Source organism: Halyomorpha halys, unplaced genomic scaffold, assembly GCF_000696795.3.
Source record: "Halyomorpha halys isolate HHAL.00 unplaced genomic scaffold, Hhal_1.1 Scaffold972.1, whole genome shotgun sequence".
NCBI lineage: Eukaryota > Metazoa > Arthropoda > Insecta > Hemiptera > Pentatomidae > Halyomorpha > Halyomorpha halys.
The window spans coordinates 120,780-144,369 of NW_027115373.1; the positions used below are offsets into that span (position 1 = coordinate 120,780).

Genomic DNA, 23,590 nt, shown 5'->3' on the forward strand with positions numbered 1-23,590 from the left:
AAGATAAATGCTTTATTTGAGTATTCTGCCTAAATGCTTTGCATCTATAACACACAGCAAACCCATCAATCCATTACTGTTCATATATAAACTAAAATAAATTAACATAACATACAACTAGAGAAGGTGATAAAATTATTTTAAATGACAGGTGAAATAGGTAGTATTGAAATTCCAAAGTTCACAACATTTAACGCCCCTTCTAGTTAGACACTTTATTTAATTAATTGTGAAATGCGAATATTTTGGTGGGAGAACCATGTCGAGTTTTATTTATTCTACTACTAAAAATTAATTTGTTTCTATGATTTTATAACTTATACTGATTTTAAAGCCAAATAATAATTTACGAATTTGTCCAATACACAATTCTCCAGTGATCCGCAACACACTTTTGATCAATTATGTAAATTATTAATAAATTAATTAAGGTATGTATAAAGCAGAAATCAAATATTTATAGCAGTACATCATTTTAAATAAAAAAACAATTTAATAAATTTTAAAAAATACATAAATGTAAAAAAAGACAACATATAAATTAATTAAAATAAATTAAGTTAAAACAAACAAATAAATAAGATAAAAACAATTCCGCAAAAACCAAAATTATTAATATTTAGAAACTTACTATTATTAATAAAAAAAATAGGAATGATTGTATTATAAAACTAATTGACACAAACAGAATAAATAAAATTGTATTTATATATTTAGCACTGCTACTAATTCAATTGAGTAAACGTTTCTTAAATTTGTTTGAGGCTGTAGGTGGTAAAGCGTCTTAAACCACAATCCTCGAGCTAGAAGCAGTGTCAGTTTAAATCTAGCCTGGGCGGTTTGACTTTCATTTCGTGGTGGATCCTTGGAATAAATTATGACTTTGCCACTCTGGCTTGAATTATTATTAATTATTAGAATAAGTAGATACAGATTGGTAACAGGTAGAATAATCCTTTTCTTTTTTTTCAGTGGTTTGAGCTAGTTAAAATCTCTTTACCGTACTTTTTCTTATTCTAAGTAAAAATAAAAAAAATGAATCTGTATGTTTATGGAGATTTTAAAAATAAATAATTTTGTTTAAATGTTTTTAAAAAAAGGGTAATAACATTTTTATTTTATTTTCTAATATTATTTATTCGTAAAATTATAGTTTACATCATTCTTTCTATTACTAAATGTTGATATGATTGGCTTGTGATACCAAAAATAAATAATAAACATTTGATCAAGTGATTTCAATATGCCGTGCTAATACTGCGGCAATTCTTAAAACAACCCTTGCAGTACTTAATAATAATTTTTAGGAGTAAAAATCCTGTACAAAATCTATTATTCATTTAGATTCTATGTTTGCGAAATTTAAATTGAAATCTTCACTCAATATTGTTGAAATCAAATTTATATTCTCACTTTTCCTTATAAATTGTAAACCTTGTGATTGATATGGCAAAAATACCATGTTTTTGAGGCATATAATGTCTCAAATTTATTTATGGTTAGTAATATATGTGAAGATAATAATAATATTTCGTCCATCTGAAAATTTACATTCTGTTGCGCATAAACCTCCAAAACAGTACAGTTTCCTGCCATGTACGATATTTAGTTCACGATATATTTCAATTTTTTTTAAAAATATTTATTTATTGCTATTTACAACTAACTGTACATTATAATACATTTAATAAATCTGATGTGAATTGTGGAATGGTGATTTACTATTCCAACTCCTTCAATTCGTGCATGTATTTTGCAATTCTACTAAAATAAATTAGACAAACATTCTTTGGTTATTTTTTTATTAAATTTACTGAAGTTATCATTAGCTCATTATTATCAAAACTAAGATTGTTATTAACTAATTGAATAATTATAATATCATAATCGTCCAAGGATTATCAAAAATAAATTTTCTTTTTTAATATTTATTTATTGCTATTTACAACTGTACATTATTATACATTTAGTATATCTGATCTAAGTTAAATTGGAGTGTTACAGGCGTTTAGAGAAACTAGCCATTGGTAGCACTCTAATGACATTTTACATTAGCTGGTCTCGTGGCCATCTTCTTTTCGGGCACCTCAGAGGATTGTCAGGAATGGAAGCATGGTTAGAAACTAGGGAGTTTGAGTGGTTAGGGAGTTATAGTGGAATGAGTGATATCTGGTTCGGGCTAGATCGGTCAGGTAGGGAACATTAAGGTCTTTATCCATGATTATTTCAATTTAAATGTAAAATACATCAAACGTTACCCCCCACCACCATTACCGTTTCATCTCAAACTTTCTTGCATGTGATGAAATCATTTTTTAATTTTTTCAGTTCTAGAACGCCGGTAAAGAAGTTTTAATAAAAAAAAAACTGGGTAAAATCTGGTATTAATGATCTCACTTAGCTCTCTCCAGTTAAGATGGAATTTCGTTAGCGATTGAATCGATGCGATCATAGGGCGATAGGACCGCAACTAACTAACTAAATAGTCTGAAGCTGGGTAGGTAATGTGGGTGACGGTTTGGTGAGCCGTTGGGCAAGTTTACACACAACTGAAGAACGGCCCAACTTCCTCCGGCCAACTTTCCGGCTTTTAGTGCCCATTACCCAAACCGTTGGCCAGTTGTCGTCACTCAAACGCTGGAACTGTTCACTAATTTGCTTATCGATTTCCAGTCAATTTTTACGCAAAATGAATGCTAAATTTTTTTTTAATAATTGTTAATAATAATGTGGTATGATGATAATAAAATAATACTGTGTCTATACTCAAAAACCAGTAATTATTGATAGATATTACAATCTGCCACACAGCTGTGGGCAATAGGTAATAGTGATGAATGATCACATTCATACTAAAATAAATAAATGAATGAAAAAAAAATCTCTCTTAAAATATATACAAACAGAAGGATGAACAAATTGAACATAATTAAACTATGTGAATGAAAAAAATATATAATAATATAGTCTCTAGTCACATTTACACTCTTATATACAACATTTACACAATCGACCTGAGGGGTAGAGCAGAGCTCAGAAGATTTCAGCGCATCCCTCTCGCCGCATCACTGGTAGTGAGCCAGTGGAGGCTGAGCAAGTGAGCAAACACTCAACTTGAGTGAAGAATCTGACCATTGGCAGAACTCCAATTGCCCGTTTTTATTTACAATAAGTCTCTTGGCCACTGCCGTTTCATCCTTTTATGGGCTGTAGAGATGAGTAGAACTAGATAAGATTTGAACCAAAGGATTAGGATGCTTGGAAAATCTTATATAGAATTATTAGAATTTGGTTGGTATGAAGTCAAGGACAAAAGGGATATGTAGGTCATGGTGTAGTGTTCTGTTGGATACGTAATAGGGTGCATCAACTATGGTTCTGAGGATTTTGGATTGAAAGGATTGGATACGTTTGATGTTCAACGGTTTAGCTGTTCCCCAAAGTTTAAGTCCGTAGGTCCAAATAGGTCGGAGTATAGTATTATAAATTAGTAGTTTGTTTTCTAGTGAGAGATGAGAGTCCGGCTGAGCAGTCGGTATAGTTGGCTGAATCGTCTGTTGAGTTCTTGTCGTTTAAGTCTAGTATGTTGGTTCCAGGTGAGTCTTTTGTATAAAATGAATCCAAGGTATCTCGGCCGAGATATTTTTTTAAAAATATCAAATAAAGAAATCAAAATATATAGAGTAAATGCCTAACATTTTTAATTTGCTAATTGATTTATAATAGTGTGTTATCTTATGCTATTACGGTGCTTAGTTATATCTGATTATTGAATTTATACATTTCAATTTTATACTTTAAACAGTTTTGTTTTAAAATTGATCCATCTGTGTTGGGCCGAATCCGCTTTTTACCCTATTATTTTCTGTTGACCTTTTCCGCTGAAAACTCGACCGTTCTCAATGGTTTTGTATCTGAACCAGCAGAAATATTTATTTATGAAAATAGAATCCAATCATCTGTGTTATCTTTTCATACTTCGTTCATACATTTAAATATGAATGGAATAGGATTAAGACATTTTTTCATTTAAAAATTAAATTGTTATTATCTGCCACAGCCGAATTGAAACCCGGGTCATATAAGTTGGTAGCCCAGCGCCTATACTCATTGAACTCTTCCACTCTAACTACAATATGTTAATTTTTTAATTAAAAGAACACCCTATTTTGTTATAACCAATTAATATCCTTATTTCAAATTTATTTATGTTTTATTATACTGCACCACAAAATTACCTACCATAATTTTAATTATCAATAATTTTTTTTGAGGCCAAAAACTTCTAATTTGAATATTTTATTCTTAATTATTATTATTTTGCACAACGTTTCGGGACTATTGTCCCATATTCCTGTACTTGAATTAACCTCATAATTTGTCAAACTTTTAATTTCACAAATTATTGTTCGGTATAAAGCAAAATTAAATCACTTTAACGAAGTAAGGTTGAGTGTGGACAGCTGTACATCTAATGTTAAAAGTGGGATTTTCGATTTATTATTTATATTGTTGTTTATATTAAGTTTCATGTTAATTAATTTCTTATCTAGAGGTATAATTTTTTTTAATATTTATTCACTTTAAATTATATAATTTAAATAATTAATAATAATTTAAATTTATTAATATTGTCAGTGAATACTGATCCTCCCATTGTATCCCAATCCCTCCAATCCCACATTACCACCCTCGAAGAATGGTGCCAAAACTGGAGGATTAAAATAAATTCCAATAAATTCCATCAAATCACATTTCCCCTTCGTCGTAATAATACCCCACTTATTCCTGTTAAACAGATCCGTTACTTAGGACTAAATCTGGACAAACGGCTGACATGGAATCCTTATACAAGACTGAAAAGACAGGAAACTGCTCGTCGATTCCGACTATTACAACATTTACTAAACAAACGGTCCAAACTTCCAATCCATTTCGAAAGAATGATCTACATGACTATTATAAGGCCTATATGGACATACGGAATTGAGCTATGGGGCTCCACTAAACCATCTGATTCCTCTCCAATCATTTCAGTCCAAAATCCTTCGTAAAATCCTAAATTCTCCTTACTTTGTCATAAACCAAATCATCCATCAGGACCCCTATGTTGCCGATTTGGCCAAAACCAGATACCGACTCTTCCATAATAAACTTCCCAACCACCCAAACCAACTCGTTTCTAACCTGGATTCTCCTTCACTACCTAATAATCGTCCTAGGCGTCTGAAAAGAAAATGGCTTCGAGATCTCCTTTAGAAATTTCTATCAATGGGTAGATTCTCCACATGTTTGTATTATGTCATTATGTCACCTACAGCAAATTTACTTGTTGTATATATATGTATACAGTTGTAAATAACAATAAATAAATTATTAAGAACTTTTTTTTAAATTATTAAATATGTGACACATTATATAAAATATATAATCTTGTACCAAAAAAACACCACATTTTTAATGATTTTTGGTGTATAAACGGAGTCTTCTTCTTCTTCTTCGTTGGGATCCAAATGACCAAGGAATAAAAGAAAAATTCAGCTTCAAAGAAAAATTACGTCATACAGCTTGGTTACCAAATCAGCCAGTTCTGACCATCTCTGCCTCCATTGTTCCTCGCCTCTTCCTCATTCATACATAGGTGTTTGACCAATTTTAAATTGTTTGTAGTTTGTTTGTTTGTTTGTTTGGTTGTTTAGTGGCGCCAAACTTCATTGATCATCAACGCCATTTATATTTTATTTAATTTTGCTAATATTCGTTAAATTTTATTTATTTTTAATTTTTTTTTTTTATTATTATTTTTTATTTCTTCCGATCAAGTTATATTTTTGTCAGTAAATTTTGTGATTTTAAAAACTGGAACACCAATTCTATTGCCTTATCATCGTCTCCAATGGTTTGTAGTGGTCAGAGTTAAGCCGATTATGTCCAGTCCTAAGTCATAACATTCCTAGAAAGTGAGTGGTATGGACTGAAGTTAGGGTTCTGATTATTCCACCTCTGCTCAACTGTTGCTTATTAATATCTTTAGCTGCTTATACCATAATATAAATATGGTTTCCAAAATTAGGAGCATACCACTACTGTGTGGGTAGACACGGAAACAACTTTTGACCAAGTCTGTAAAGATTGGCTAGTCCTCGAACTGGGAATAAAAGGTAAGGCATTAAACTAGATTTACGATTTACTCAGGTTCTGAATGGCCACAGTATACTGTAAAGGGATTAAGAACGGACCCTATTTATTTAAAATTTTACAAAATCGAAAAAAACTTTTGGTTATTAATAATACTATGGTTTGATGAAGATTTTATATTTTTTGTATGTAATATGTGTTATTCTATTTGATTTAAAAAAGTAAGAAATACTGGATTTTTTTCTTAAAATTATTTTTTTTTTTTACCATTGACGATTTAAAGTAGTCCCTTCTACAATTAAAATTCTTTTAAAGTTTTCTCCTAAAGGAAAAAATGTCCTGATTTATATTACTGAAGAACATCCGGTTCCTTTTGCATGCATGAGTGGTGTGTACCTCCATTATGGTTTAGACGTGAGGCCTTCGGTCCTCCATTATAAGCATACATATTGGAAACAATTTCCTTCTTCGGTGATGTATGGAGGACTTATCTGCGACATGTGTTCCAGTTAAGTTATATGCACAAACAGAATAGGTTATACGGTATAAACTTTTTCTTTTAAGCACTCTTTATATATGAAGGAATATGGGTCCTGGTGTCAGTCAAAAACTATTTATTATACTAAAAAGTTTCGCCCCACTTTTTAGGCCATCATCATGGCTAAAACTCATTAATACAAAAATGTTTTTTTTAATTTTTATACTAGGGTAGGACTATAAGATGACAATAAAATTTATTATAAATTATAATAAGACTGTAATGATACAAAAATAATATGAAAACTGTATTACATTATTTGATTATAGCTTATAGTTAATGTGATATAATATGGTTATTGAAGTTTATAAAAGATTGGATGTTTTTTATTATTATTATTTTTTTTTTTGAGGCCTGAAAGAAAATATTTAGTGAACAAAACAATTTTTTTTTATTTTATACTAGATCGGCCTGGTGGGCCTTACATGGTTGATATAACCGTTATATTACATATATATTTTTGTATATACAATGTTATTATTAAAAGAAGAAAAAAAAATAGATAAGAATAATGCTTCTTAATAAAAGAGGAAAGTAAAACTAATAACAAAAAATAATGATATTGGTATACTTAAATAAAACAAACAATTGCCCTCTAATAGTAAAAAGAAACAAGTTAATTTGAAAAAGGAACGAGAAAAGAAAGGAGAAAAAATAAAAATAATAAATAAAATGAATAATAATAATAAGTAAAATAGAGGTAGTGTGACTATGAATTAATTGTATATTAATTAGAATTTATAACAGAATGTCCTACAGCAGTCGGGGCTTCAGTCTTCGGGTTGAGGTTGGGTTTCCCAGGTTGTAGGTCACTGCTCCTTTAACTGTCGGCAACTGGGAGTAGAACTTCATGAACCCTTTTTTGATGAAATCCTCTATAAAACAAGAATTAATAACAATTAAATACAGATCAATTTAAAATAGAAAATAGAACTTCTTAAGATTTATACTTTTCCCTTTTTAATATTTTGGTAGAAAGGTACTCAAGAATAACCATTTTGTTTTGCAATGTGAACTTTATGATTAATTAGCATTTCTTTATTGGAGTGAGGTAGTATAGACCATGACAAATTCTGACTGTTTCAATTACTCAAATTAATCAAAGTTTGGTATTTAATCAAGGATTTAATCAAATTAAGTTGTTCCAAATGTCAAAGCGTTTCTGTTTTTCCAATAATTTTCATATTTTATTATATTATTTTAGGAATAAAGGAGATGGAAAATAAATATTGAGGGCTTCCTCGTTATAAGTTTTATTTTTTGCGGCTTTGCATATGTGTCTCACATTTGGTAAAAAAAAGAAAAATCAATTTTGCCAGGAATTGAATCTCCATATATTAATATAAAATTAAATGGAAAATGTTTTTATGAGATTGAATAAAGGAAATTTATTCAATGTTAACGGGATTGGTCCGAGTCCTTTTCCAGATGACACATCCTGAAAAAATTTTTAACCTTGAATAATTGTTGCAGTTAAATAGTGCTTCTTTTAAGCTACTTTCTTTCATCATTTAGTATAAATAACTATATTGTTTTATTATTAAATGTTAATTTATAAAATTAAAGAAAAAAAACTTTTGAACTACATAAAGCCTATATTATTTTGTATTATATTTTATAATAGAAACTTATCACAGTTTTATTATATACTTATACACTCCACTTGTGCAACTTTTCGGCCTTTTCTAATGGCCATTTTCTAGCATCTTTAACTTCACTCCAGATTATATTATAAACTATTTTCATATTTAGTACTCTTGAAAATATTCTTTATTTCATATTTGAAATTAATTTTTTTTTTAAGATAAATTTTTTCTTGGCTTAATTAGTGTCATCCTGCGACAGTAAAATTATCATCATGTTAACCGTCACAGCGAACTGTCGTGTCTTACTCTTATAACGATTCGACAGGAAAGTATTGTTCTCATATATTTCTGTTTTGTTAATTTCTATATTTGAAATCGATTCTACTAAAGGTTTTTTAACTTTATAAACAGTAATAGCCATTAGGTGGTAACTGCAAAGTCTTATAACTATCATCTTAACATCTTATAACTAATTATTAAGAGAAAATAAAAAATATATAAAATGCATAAACTATACATAATAAATCAAAATGCAAATCATATTCGTTTAAATTAACTTTTTAATATCATTTTTTCCAAAAAATCCATAATTAAAATATTTTACCTTGATGAATCTGCTCTTTTGACCTACATTAACAAGTTTTATATTTAATGCACTTATATAGGTAAAATGTTGGTTTCAAATAAAGAAACACTTTTCAAGCATTTTATTTTATGTCTCCAGTTTTGATTTTTTTAATTAGCTCTTCCAAATTTCATGTTGAGTCGAGTAGAGAGTATTTCTTTTTTTTTCTTAAGTAAGGTAAACATTTTAAGAAAATTCGTGTTTTAGCGTTTGTTGCGTTACTTTTACTACGTTGCACTCTTAAAAAATCTTTTACTGCAGTTCAATAATCAGTCTATCAAAATTATTTCAATATCGTATCCAGATTGAAAAACAATGAGGTTATATAAAAACTATATATAATATTTATATCTTATATAATATATTCATGATAAATAAATTAATTGTTTAATAAATCACAACCCATGATAAAGTTTTAACAAATAGTGACTGTGATAAATGATTTTAAATTTGGTTTTAATGTGAATATTGACTAATTAGAAATTATTGTTTTGACCTGGGCAGAATAGCCTGCATGGAGTTAGAGTTTTATAAATCATATAATTCCAAAATTGTATTAAGTAGATTGTCCCTGAGGATGGCCGGAATGGCCGAAACGTCAGACTTATAAGAAAAATAAAATGTGTTGAGACTAAAATGGATAGAAATTAAATTATTTATTTAAAGAAAAAATAAATTAATTATCTGGAAGAAGAAAAAATTCAACTAAATTGGACCAGTATTAACAATAATACAATGGATTAAAAAAAAGTCTCAATTTCTCCGGTAGAAAAAAAATTATCACCGAGTTTAAACTATTTTGGCACGTTCTAAGGAACTAAACAAATTTTCACTGTTATTTTATAACAATTGAATTTTTGGTTTTTCATATCTAGATAATAATATTTATGTGGTGATCAAATTAGATGTAAAACAAAAAAAAATGATTTTGGACAATTATTAGCCAAGATACAACCTATATGGACAACAATACATTATATATACCAATATGGACTTTTACCCATATTATTAAAAAATAAATAGAATTAAGGCAGGGTTTCTCTTTAAATTTTGTTTATTTTTTATTATAAATTGCATGCTTGAATGCTATACACCGTCGAAAGCCGAATGTGTGCTCTTTTAACCTTCATTAACATGATTTAGATTAATTCCTCTATAGGAGCGAAATATTGATTCAATTAAGCAATTGATTCAATTATTAATCCAATGTATATATATATGAAACTTCAGTTGAATTTAGTTAATCTATCTACATCTCTAAATCTATCAATTGTGAAGTATTGCCGAGTGTGCTTATACAATAATAATTTCTTGATCGAAAGTGCCTCTTAATTAATTATTATATTTAAAATATGTATTAAAACAAAGAAGATAATTAAAAAATATTATCCTTATAAGTATTTCGTTCATTAGTTTTTATTTAATGGCGCAAGACCTTCCAGACCATCAACGCAATTATTTAATATTTATTTATTCTTATATTTTTATTTTTGTTTATTTGATGTCAAAAAATCATGATGTCATCAATAACTTTTTTGACTTCAAAAATTTAACTACGAATTCTACTGTTTTGATATCGTCCCTAAGGATTATCTGTCATTCTTGAAAAATATGGCTGATTGAAATATTGTTATTACAATATTAACATTATGAGTATCTCTTAAAAGTCTCAATTCCTGTTATCATTACCTAAAAGTCTTAAAACCTTACTAATCATTTTATAACCGAAGCGTACAACATATGGACATAAGTAAAGGATTTGTCATAGCTTATGTCATAGCAATGTCGATAAAAGTTTTATCAAAACAGACTTGTTTTTTTTTAAACAACAATTTATTCAAACAGGTACTAAAATCAACTGTCAATCGTTTCTAACAGAAGAATCAAAATTCTCGTTTGAAATCTGTCTATACACAATTCCATTTTCACTTCTACTCCTCTCAACTTGACATCATGATAACTTTTACAATTGCATGACAATCCTTCCATTCCATCTTCTGAAAGCTATTTCTTTCCTCCTCTTTCAGTTCAGATATTCTTCAGATCCTTCCATTCTCACCTTTTCAAATATTTCTAGAATCTAAGATTTGTTTACAAAATAATCTCTGATATTGGAATAAAGGAAATATTATATACTATTAGTTTCTGAACAAATTTAAGATCATAATGCACTACAGATTTGGCAATAATAATAATAAGATCATAAAAAAGTTGGACCTCTTGCAATAAATACTTCTAGTCATAGAAATGACATTGAAGTTTAAACGGCCGATTTAGCTTTTCATGCAATAAAGTCGATTCGTTGACACCCATAAAACTTGTCATATCATTTGTTATTAGAGAGGATTCATTATTCATGAGCTAAGGTTATATTCATTCATAAATTGAGTGTGTACATTATAGATAGTATTTTTTTATGACCTTTATTGAAAATATATAGATAACAATATTGATATATATATATATATAAAATGATCCCCTTCCTTTGCCATATGGCCATGAGTATAATGATAAGGGGTTGGCCCAGGAGGGGAAAGCCGCTCCACTGAGTATATTATAGATAGTACCATCTATTTAATATTTTAATAATTGGTGAAATATTTATTTATAACTGTAAGAGGGGACTTGAGTTAAAAAATTAATTAATTCAAACAATATTGAAAAAAATGCGAAAATTTGAAAACTACCCTTTCCACTCTAAGGTAACCTTACCTACTTTAACTTTAAAACATTCACTTATAGCGAGTATTGGATCATAATATATAATATCATTATCTCTCAAGAGGAGATCAAAACAAAAATAAATAAAAATGGAAAAATAACAGAAGGTTCTCTCTCCCTCAAGCCACACACATATTGCTATCTGTTTGGTGGAACACCAGGATAATTTCTGAAGGCAATTATCCAAAAATAAGTTAATTAATTAATTTATATTGAGTCCTGCAAAACTATTATTATAATTGGATTCTATTCCAAAAGGCCTTTCGTGTGTTTACCACTTATATACCATACTAGTTACCAATTATATTTTATATTTATAAAATATTGTTACCATTAATTATATAATATAACAAGGAGTGGTATTGGGTAATATAATAATATATAAACTACATCAAGGGACAAAGTGTTTATTTACATTGATATGATTAAAGGAAATTATAAAATGATCCAGGTGAATGGTTGCTATAAAATATGAATTAAATTATGACTTATTACCTAATGTATATATCTGAATGACTGCTGAGTTTGGTGATTCATGCCGTGGGATGAAGTGACGTAGGAGACATCTTGTTCATAAGGGTTGGCGTTTAGGTCTCATAGCCCTTCTTAGGACTTTGTCTGGTCAAAATGTATCTTATTTTAGTTATTTTCAATCAATTACAATTATATACATTACTCTAACTTCTTCCGTGCTCTCTTTTCTTCTGCCCCCACTTTTTTTCAAAAAGGGGCGTGGCTTTTTGGGAATCTTATTTCCTCATTGCCTATTATTAGCCATGCCCAAGAAAAAAAAAGTTATAAGGAGCTGGCACAAAATTGCTTGGTACAGGTGTTGTTCACAAACTATTATTGACCTGCCTACCAACAAAGCCAGTAGGCAATACCTATTTTTAATAGATTTGTTCAGCAAGGACCTTTCCATCTGTGCCCTTAAACCACTTGCGAAGTCTACTTTGTTGACAGGTATCATATCCGGCACAGGTATGACAAGACATATGGCAAAGACTGTTATAATATTAATAATTGTTAATACATTAATACATATCAGGTATCGAATTATATCATCTCGATGTGAAAAGCTGGTATACAAGACTACTGTGGTAAACAAAAACAGGTGTCTCTCCCTGGAGCTACGGCCACTCTGTAGATGGCTAAATCATATATTAGCATTTATCATATTGTTGTTCTCGAAATATTAAAACCTCGATATATACTATCGTTTAGTAATTATGTTCTTTTTTTTTTATTTATAATCTTAAAATTCTTTCTTGAGACTGGCAATTTTTTACTAAATAATTCAAAACACTATCCAAATTATAGTCTCAAAACTTTTATCGCTTTTACACGTCCAACGCTTCGGCCAATTCGGCCATCTTCAGGGACAATCTACTTAATTCACTATGAAACATATCATTTAACCATTCCAAGAACTTCATACAGGCTATTCTGCCCAGGTCAAAACATTTATATCCAATAAGTCAAATATCCATTAAAAATCACAGTAAAAATTATTTCTCTTTAACCACTATTAATACACTTTTATTACAACCTTACAATAGTTGTAATAAAAGTGTATTAATAGTGGTTAAAGAGAAATAATTTTGACTGTGATTTTTAATGGATATTTGACTTATTGGATATAAATGTTTTGACCAGGGCAGAATAGCCTGTATGAAGTTCTTGGAATGGTTAAATGATATGTTTCATAGTGAATTAAGTAGATTGTCCCTGAAGATGGCCGAATTGGCCGAAGCGTTGGACGTGTAAAAGAGATAAAAGTTTTGAGACTATAATTTGGATAGTGTTTTGAATTATTTAGTATGTTCTTTTTGTTTTTTGGTGTAATATTTTCTTCCTTATTTTTATTGTGTGTAATAAGAAGAATGGCAAAATAACCTATTCTCGCAAAATGATCTGGGTGTCTGTACATGTGTTAACAGCCTAGTTCAAAACAGAAAGTCGTACGAAATTGAAATAACACATCTGAGGTCGGTCTAAGAGGGGCAGTGGAAAAGTTCACGGAAATCAAACCACTTCCACTTAATAGAATCGATTTTTTCACATTTTTTGATCTCATCCAAAACGGATCTACCAATTAAACTCTTCCATCAATGAGCAATAAGTGGTCTTCTGATAGGTTTCATACTCATTGAGATAGTTTTATAGGGCTTAAACATTTAATAAGGATATTTGATAACATTTAGGAGCGGGTAGTCAGTGGTAAGGCATTGTGCTACAAACTCCAAGGACCTAGGCTCTGACTGATAATTATTTTCTTTTTCACTGTAGCTGTGAGCCAGAGTCCTGTTGGTTCGGGGGCATTCCGGGGTCCACCCATTCTCATTAAATGGTAGTTGATTAAATTCTAGGGGTCCAGCGTGATTCTAACGAATCCCCTTCTTGCATAACCGTTGGTCACATAACGGTGGTACAGATTACTCTTTTTTATTTGATAAAATTAATGAATAATAAAATATAATTTTGCCGTTTATTAACAAATTATGATTAACAGATTATAATAATCTTTATTTATTCTGGGATTGATCCCTTTAGAATAATGTACAGGCGTCAAAATTAGGCTTCAGAGCCTTAGAGTGAAATACAAAATAAAAATTAAATTATAAAACGTCACAAAATTTAATAAAATAATGAATTTAAAAAGATAAAAATGAACAACAATAATTAACAGAATATATAAAATAAGAATAGAATAAATAAAGTAAAATCATATATCATATCAAACATAAGATGACAAACACTTCTGATAATAAGTAATAGAAAAAAAAATCAAATATAATTAAACTAAAACTAATAAATAGAAAGGCACAATTTCTGCTAATGTACATATTTACAAGAATAAACAAAAATCTGAGACATTTAGTACAGAAATATATAAACCTTGTTTGATACTTTCAATTGTTATTCTTCCATTGGGTGGACTGAAGGTGGACGAAGATATGGGATTTGAAGGTTGGAAAGGTACTAGAACTACGAATGAAAGAGGGAATAGAATTCCAAACGGATGAGGAAAGATCTACCAAAGGCTGCGGTTCGATGGACACTTACATATAAGTCTGAAGGCCGTGAGCGGGTATAGCGGGAATGCCCTGAGGATTTCAAATTGATGGATATCAGAGATGTACGATGGACGACGGGATTGGATAATTTGGTAGAGGAAGAAAGCAAGAAAATATTTACGACGGAAGGAGGGGTAAAGCCACTTCAATTCTTTATAAAACTGGGTGACAGAGGCGTCCCTGGGAACCCCAAAGATGAATCGTGCAAAGCAATTAATTAATCGTTTTAATTTTGTTTCGAGATCCCCAGAGACAGCCCTGTAAACCAAATCAGATAGTGTATTAATCCTTATTTATCGTTTAATGATATTCAAAAAGATATTGTTTTTGTTGTATTTATTTTATTAAATTGTTCCCATAGCATGTTATATTATTGTGACATTTTTCCAGTTCTGATCCAACATATATTATATCATTTATTATACTCTTCAATCATACCTTTGTTTGTTAGAGAACATATCGCAAAATTTAACTTTTACTTTTTTGAGATTGATGCCACTATACAAAGGAACCAAATTAAATTATTCAATTAAAATAATTATTGTGAATTTTAATTTTTTTGTAGAAGAATTTAAAAAAAAAGTTAATGAAAATTTCAGTCAAAATTTCTGTCCATTCAATTTATTTATTTATTTATTATTTTTTGTAGGTCTCAACACTTTTCTTTACCTTTGACATTTTTTCACGGTTTTTGGAGGGGATTAAATTCTACCGCTCCTCACCATCCTTTAAAAGCAAGTTTGATTTCTTTTAAACTACGAAATGACATCGTAATACTAAAAGAGATTATTGTTGAAGTAGCTACAACTGGCGATTCTACCCAAAGACATCTTCCATCCAAACAGAAATCACTCCTTATTTATTTGAGGCCTAGAACGGTAAACATCTCAGTTCATTATCATGTTACTTTTAAAGGTATTAAAATTTATAAATTTAAACATTTAACTAATACTACCCATCGAAGGGATAGCCACACCAGCGCCTGCGTGAGCACACCCAGCTCCCGCCAGAACAACTCAGTCCACGCCTCGCCTCCTTCCAGATCGCTCCGGTTCCCTCATCTCTCCTGATTTGTAAGTACGTAAATATATACGGCGGTGTTGCTATTATAAAAAAAATATATATTTAAATAAACAAAGGACAAGGTGTTTCAGGCATAAAAAAAAACGCATGCAGACTTTTTTAATATCATTGTAATGCCAAATAGATTTTATAAAAAAATAAAAAAACATATTATTAAATAAATTACTTTTTCAAAAACATTATTTGTATTAATTTTGTTATTTTTTATATGATCGATTATTTTACTAAATAAAAATAATTTAATGATCTCATTGATATGGTTTTATATTCTAATCCACTAGAATTTATTATTGATTTTTTTAATACTCGGCAGTAAATCATATACTCAATATAGATTAGAAACTTTGGAAGTAAAAAGAATATTCATAAATAAAGTAAAAAGAAAATACTGAGTAAGCCCTATGTTAAAAAGTAAAAATAAAACCTAACTGTAACTATTATAAAAAAATAAAAGACTGTTTCTATACTCAAATTGTTTTTTGTTTTTTTATAAATCGGTTCGACAAAAATTATTTCATCAAAAATAAGGACATTTAATGTTCATTTTAGCCAGAATACAACACATTAGTTACAACATAAATATGTTTCCTTCAGAATGAATAAGAAAAAATATATACAGAAGAACCCCGTTTAACCAATGATTATAGGAAAATAAATTAAGTATTGGGAAAACACTAATTCAGGGAAACAATACTAAACAACTGACTTAGCGAATACATTTAAAAATTGAAAAATGGTTTATAGAAAAAAGTAAATCATGCATTGAAAGAAATATTTTTAAAATTATATTTAATCTTATATAAATATAATTATGACCTATACATTAAATTTGTATTGCATCCCAAATTTTGCCAAATACGCAAGTTGAAGAGATATTGGATGGATTTTAATTAATCGACTTCCCCCTTAACCGGCCATGATGCGGTTTCGGCTGGTATAAGCGGGGTTTAACTGTTATTTTAATCAGTTGGCAAGGAACTGCCCTAACAATTCCCGTTTCCGTAACCGTAAAATTTATTATCAGTTTTATTTGACGTAAATCGGGTCTGATGTCGCAATATCCTCCAGGGGCTCATTAGATCCTCTGAAAAGTGGGGTTTGACCCTTCAACGGATAATCAGGGTTAGAAAGGGGGAGATATTGGTATCATTTTTTTTTCAAAATAATTGTGAAATTTAAAAGATTTTTTTAAGATCAAATAATCCATTATTGGTGTAATATAAAAAGAAATTTTTTTTTAAACCAATATTGTTTGAATTAACAAGTGGTCTTCACCAATTTTTGACTGTTTTTTACAAATGAGAAACTTTATCTCAAAGTGTAGAACATTTAATTCAATTGTAAATCTATAGAACAGCGTTTATAAAAAAATCGCTCCTTCATCATCAAAAGAACTGAAAATAATTTTAAAATCTCACTTTTTTCAGTTTCGCCGATTTTGACCAAGACTGTGCCATTTCTCAACGAGTATGATTCTATACCAAACTGACCCAATATTGATTAAGACACAGTTTTTCATATTAGTAGACCCCTTGTTAGAATAAAACAATTTTTATTCCACATATTAATTTTTAGAGTTGGTAATATTCAAATTAGTTCATAATAAATATCATAATAGTTTTATGATAACCTCGTATTTATTATAAGTAGTAATTTTATATAATGAGCGATAATTTTCATCTCTTAAAATATGAAATGATAACAAACATTATGCTTTTTATTTTAATTTGACTTTTATCTGAATAATTCCAAAAATCCATGTTTTCTCTTTATAGATAACAATGGAATATTTTTAAAAAAGTCAGAATTTTTTTTATTTAAACTATGAATTGAGTAAGATAAATTATTTCGCTTTAATAAAATTGGATCTGTAATAAAAATGTTTTCCTTGATGAACAAGGTGGTAACTCCATTTTGTACCTTCAACTTATTAATATCCAATTACGCGTATAACGTAACATCTTATTACAGCAGGGTGTGGTTAGGTACTGACTCGGGCCATTAAAAGTTGAATTAATGGTTAATGTTATGTTTAATAAGAAAAATATTTTTTTAATTAAATGAAAATGATGTTTTTTAATATCCAAATCAGAGCTCAAATTTTGTCCATATAATTTATAAACGTGTAAAAATGTTCATTATAAATTTTAAAAGGATAAAATAAAATTTCGTATTATTATTACAACATGATGAATAGAAATAAAGTTTATATTTATAGATTTATTAAAGAATATTTAGTTTAAGAAAAAAATTAATATACTAAAACAGTAAACTCAAGAAATGCTGTATGTTATACAATGGTTTATTATTTGAATTAAAAAAAAAAATATTTTACCAGGAAATTACAAACAATAAAATATCTGGTCGATTTAGACACGCACGACATTTCTAACTGGATTTTGTGCCAAGCTCAACATGAAATTTGTTTGCTGTACAAACACTAATTAAGATTGGTCCAATTAGTAATTTGGCAAGGGGTAACTTCAATTTTCCGAAATATTTTATTTATTCTCATTACTAATAGATAATTAAACACGTTTTCATAGGAATCTCTTCAAATACCTTTCAAAATGCGAATATTTTTTAGAACAGTCTACACTACGTATTTTTGCTAATGATTGTCCGATTTCTATGTTTTTTTTTTCTTTTTGGAGGAAATTTTATTACCTTTCAATTCAACAGCTACAAATTATTTTTCATTTATCGAAAAAATCAATCGACTCGTTTAAGAGATAATCCATATTTAATTGATATTTTTTTTACAATTTCGTTACTTTTTAAGCTTATGTAAAAGTGATTCCAAAATAACTAAAAAACTAGGTAACCGACCGGTTTCTGCCCTGCAATATAGCGGTGTCAAATCCTGGTCTTCATCGGTTTTCACGATATGATTCGGTCTTGTACAAGCACCATATAATTTCTGACTCCATGTTTTTTTATCTACCACCAGCCCAGATCAGGTTTGGCCTTCTAGAGGTTTATAAACTTCTAAAAGGGTCTGTCAACTGTTGCTTTGGTTTCTGCGTATGGTCCAATCTGGCATCGTGGCCGACACAACTTAGTCGTCTTATATTCATGACATCCAACCCATCCTCATCTTGAAATAGGTCATAGATGTCTTTTTTTTATCTACGTCAATAAGTCCTTCAGTTAGTCTGTTATAATTGCTACTAATAGGATCTTTCTATCAAATACGTTCGGTTCCTGTTCACTCATCTTTGACGTACTACACTTTTCCGTGTAAAATTATTGGCCTAGCAAGTCTTTTATATAAATTGATTTAGAAAAATAGTTTGCTGGATCTGAGGTAGCACACTAATCCAAACTAGCGGCCAAAATTTTTCTCTATATTTCCAAAGAATCCCCTGATTCTGAAAAACTTTGTATTTTTCCTCTAGTTTCATGATTAGACGAGATATGAACTACCAATGGTCGCCCATTTGAAAAGAAATGGCAGATGGTTATGAGTAGGGATCGGATTATCCGAAATATATGCTAATAAATTGTCAAATATTTAAAAAAATATGTAAATAATATGTATTTATAAATTTGTTATTATTCAACAATATAAATTACTAATTAATTAGTAATTTTATAACTTAAAAAAAGTTACATAAATACGTGTTTATTATATATTATATGAATATTATTTTAAAGAAATTATGTTAAAATATATACAAAAAAATTAACTTAAAGAAAACATAGCTGTTCAATTACAAGACATTAATTAGTAATTTTAATTAAACTAATTGATTAATAATAACTCAGAATGAATTATGAACAAATCAGAAGTGGAAATAAAGAATAATCCTTATTAAAAAGAAAAAGAAAACTTTAGAAAAATATATAAAACTTTGAAAAATATATGAAACTTTGAAAGAAATCAATTATTCAAAAGAGTCAGTTACAATATTATTGCAGATTAAAGGCATTTTTAAATTTTCAAATAAAAATCTTCGTCGGTTTGACCGCAGAATGGACTTGTGCCGGCTAAAAGATCTTTTAACATCTACTGATGTTATAGGGGCATACTGAAATGAAGCTGTTTCCATTGCATCTAGTTCGGTATTCTGCATCACTTGGGCGGCTGTGTCATCATTTGTTATAATAAGGAATAAAACCCTTGTTGTTTTTAATTGATTCTTAGAAATTCTCGATGTAATTCTGTGTGAAAATTTATTATTGCCACTGCTTTTAATTTGTGTTCAAAGATGAAGATATAGAATTTGTACGCACTATTATTGATAAATGATAAATTTCACTTTTAAGTTTCTTGCATTCTCTTGAATTTTACGTTGTAACTGCGAAAAATGTATTTACAATTGAACAAACAATTTAAGGAAATATGTAATTCGGGACAAAAGGACATAATATGTAATTCAGGACCTAAAAATATGTTAAAAATAACAAATATTTCAGAAAATATGTGATTTACAACAAAATATGTAAAAAAGGCCAAATATTTAAAAATATGTGAAAAAAAATGGCTTCTTTTGGCCAGAAATGTCTTGAAACACCTTTAGTTAGTAAGGAATCGCATATATCAAGGTCAGATAAAAATATGTGAAAACATAAAAATCCTATCCCTAGTTATGAGCAATTTAGAGGATCATCTCTGGGTGACCTGTAGCTTACCAGAAAATACGCGGACGGCAAAGGACTTATTTTTTAATCCTCGGGTTTTACGAAAACATCTTGAAAATACTTCATATTTTGTTGAAGGTTTATTTATTCATTTTTATTGTTTAGTAAAACAGAGTCTTTACTCGAAATAATTTGCTAAACAAACTTGCTCCCTTTGTGTAAAATTCAAGTCATCAACACTGTGTATAGCTAATTTTATGTTAATATTTACGCCCTAAAATATTCCATTTCACACTACTATATAACATGAATATTTTCTAATTGTAATACCTAAATTATAAGATTACTAAATTATTTGTATTTTACCTCAAACTATAAAACGATCAACATATATACAGATAAGATAAGCTAAGACACAACTTAGAACTAAATATATACTTTAAAGTTAGCAGTTTCATTGCACATTAAATACTTATAAAAAAATATTCTGAAAATGCAAAGAAAAAAATCTGGAAACTTTCTTTAAATGTAATTTTTTTTAACCCATCTTTGAAGAGAAAGCATCATAAATTGTTTTTAAAAACAATTTACAAACAGAAAGAATTGTCTTTTTTTTCTTGCCGTCCAATACAAAAATAAATGTACTTTGAAGATCGTAAAGCATCTAAAAATGTTTTTCAATAGATCACAAATAAAAGCTCTTCCGATACTCTTAAGTGCTTTTTTATGATGATGGAAGTTTATGTAGCGCCGCAAAAAATTAAAACTCAGTTTTCATCTTCCAATCTGTTTATTCTAATTATACATATATATATATATACATTTTTGTTAATTATCAATTTCGTATGTCTACACTTTATCTGTGGTCGTGCCGAAGAAGTGAATTTTTAATAATAGTTGCAAAATTGTTCAGAGTTTCTTCTTTAAATGAGATGTTTTTATATTTCATTCTGTTTAGAGCATTACGGTCTTTAATAGCCATAATAATTATATTTGAATTATCGAAAAAAAATTTATATTATTCGTCAATTTTGGTGTGTAATCAGAATTAAATGACAAAGAGAATTATTTTTATTTTTATGTACATTTCTCACTGCTTTGAAAAAATATCGTTTACCAATTTCTCTCAGATTTTTATGAAATTATGTCTAAAAAACCCATTTCCTACTGTACTTAATTTATTTTCCTTCCTCAGTCCGTTAATCTGAGGTCATGATTAAGTAGTGTTCGTATGTATATATTTTAATGATACAAATATATTATTTACAAAAACTTATTTATACCATTTATTATAGTTGTGTATAATATATTATAGTTATTATAAGTAATGTGTTATATTCCAGCTAGCTTAATTTTTTTTTTTTAATAATTTATTTATTGTTATTTACAACTGTATACACATATATACAACAAGTAAATTTGCTGTAGGTGACATAGTGACATGATACAAACATGTGGAGAATCTACCCACTGATAGAACTCCAAAAACATTTCTAGAGGAGAAGATCTCGAGGCCATCTTCTTTTAAGACGCCTAGGAGGATTATTAGGTAATTAAGGAGAAGCCAGGTTAGAAACAAATGGATTTGGGTGGTTGAGAAGTTTATTATGGAAGGAACGGTATCTGGTTCTGGCGAAATCGGCAACATATGGAACATTGAGGTCCTGATGGATGACTTGATTTGTGACAAAGTAAGGAGCATTAAGGATTTTACGAAGGATTTTGGACTGTAAGGATTGGATTCTGGAGGAATTTGATGGTTTAGTGGAGCCCCAAAGCTCAACTCCGTATGTCCAGAAAGGCCTTATAATAGTCATGTAGATCAGTCTTTTGTTATGGATTGGCAAGTTAGACCGTTTTTCTAGTAAATGTTGCAATAGTCGGAATCTACGAGCTGTTTCTTGTCTGAGGATTCCATGTCAGTCGTTTGTCGAGATGTAGTCCTAAGTAACGGATCTGTTGGACAGGAATAAGTGGGGTATTATTAAAGGATACTGTAGGGCAAGAGGTCATGGGTTTACGTCGAAGGGTAAATGTGATTTGGTGGGATTTATTGGAATTTATTTTAATCCTCCGGTTTTGGCACCATTCTTCAAAGTTTAAATTTAAAGACGTAAAATATTATAATTTTTTCAATTTCTTGAGACTGTTATTTATTTATTAAATAAATCAAAATGGTATCCTTCTTTAGTCTCAACAGTTTTTATTTTATCAATAGTCCAACGTTTCGGCCATTTCGGCCATCCTCAAGGATAATCTATACATTTAACAGTTTATTATACATTCATTTGTAGTAATTATAACAACAACCTTAGTTACCTATTTTTTCAAAACTTCATTAATTTTTAACACTTTTAATTTTCAATTACTCTATACTACACTATCATATAAACAAACTATTTATAACCTTTCATACACTCAGGTCAGACTTGTTATTAATTTAATTCAAATTGATTTTAGGTCTTAATTTGTATTTATTCCAATTATTAAAATTCATTGTAAATAGTAACAAAAATTTTTTTTTCATATTTTTCATATATTTATTTTACTTAAAATCTCTGCATAATGTTGGTTTAAATTCCTTGTATCTGTTTTAAATTTAACTGTATAATTGATGTTCTCTGATATATAAATTGACTCAAGTATTTTTCTTTTGAACATATTGTTTTCTTTATGTAAAATTATGGTGTTATCAAAATAAAAAAATGTGTTGGTTTTTAGCTGCATGCTGCACTAATGTATTATTTAGATCCTTTTCCTTATTTCTTGTATAATTTTTGTGTTGATGTATTCTATCCCCCAACAATTGCTTTGTTTCACCTACATAGGTAGATGGACAATTTAAACACGGAATTTTATATACCAATCCTGATTGACTTTTTATTTCAATTTTGTCTTTCAAATTGCTATAATAATTTTTAATTTTATTGTTAGGTCTATAACATAATGAGTATTCATCAACATCATAATCTTTGTTGTTGTTATTGATTGTTGCTTAAAGCCGTAAAACCCTCTGGTCATCAACGCCTATGGCATGATAAAAAAAAAATAAATAAATAAAAATTAAAAATTAAAATCGAAGAGGAGTTATAATTTAGAAAGAAGGCGATGTGCTTTTAAAAATTCAAACACTAATTTAATTTTAGCTTCCTCATCTGTGAGAGCTTCTGATAAATTTGGGGTCAGTCCTATCCTGTTTATTGTTGGCAAATAGTGAGTACATTCTTCAAAAATATGT

General features: G+C 29.0%; 1 protein-coding gene across 3 annotated transcripts in view; it reads left to right on the forward strand.

The window, feature by feature from the left end:
• Positions 1 to 23,590, forward strand: part of LOC106687509 (cytoglobin-2) — a 389,676-nt gene that overhangs the window by 44,290 nt on the left and 321,796 nt on the right. Inside the window, exon 1 of one of the 3 annotated variants that reach the window (XM_014431436.2) lies at positions 15,697 to 15,758. The exons of 1 other annotated variant lie outside the window; for it this stretch is intronic. The gene's annotated coding sequence lies outside the window, so the exon portion shown is untranslated. Of the gene's footprint in view, positions 1 to 15,696; positions 15,763 to 23,590 lie in introns of those variants that run through there. One more of the 3 variants, XM_067052440.1, reaches the window with a different exon arrangement.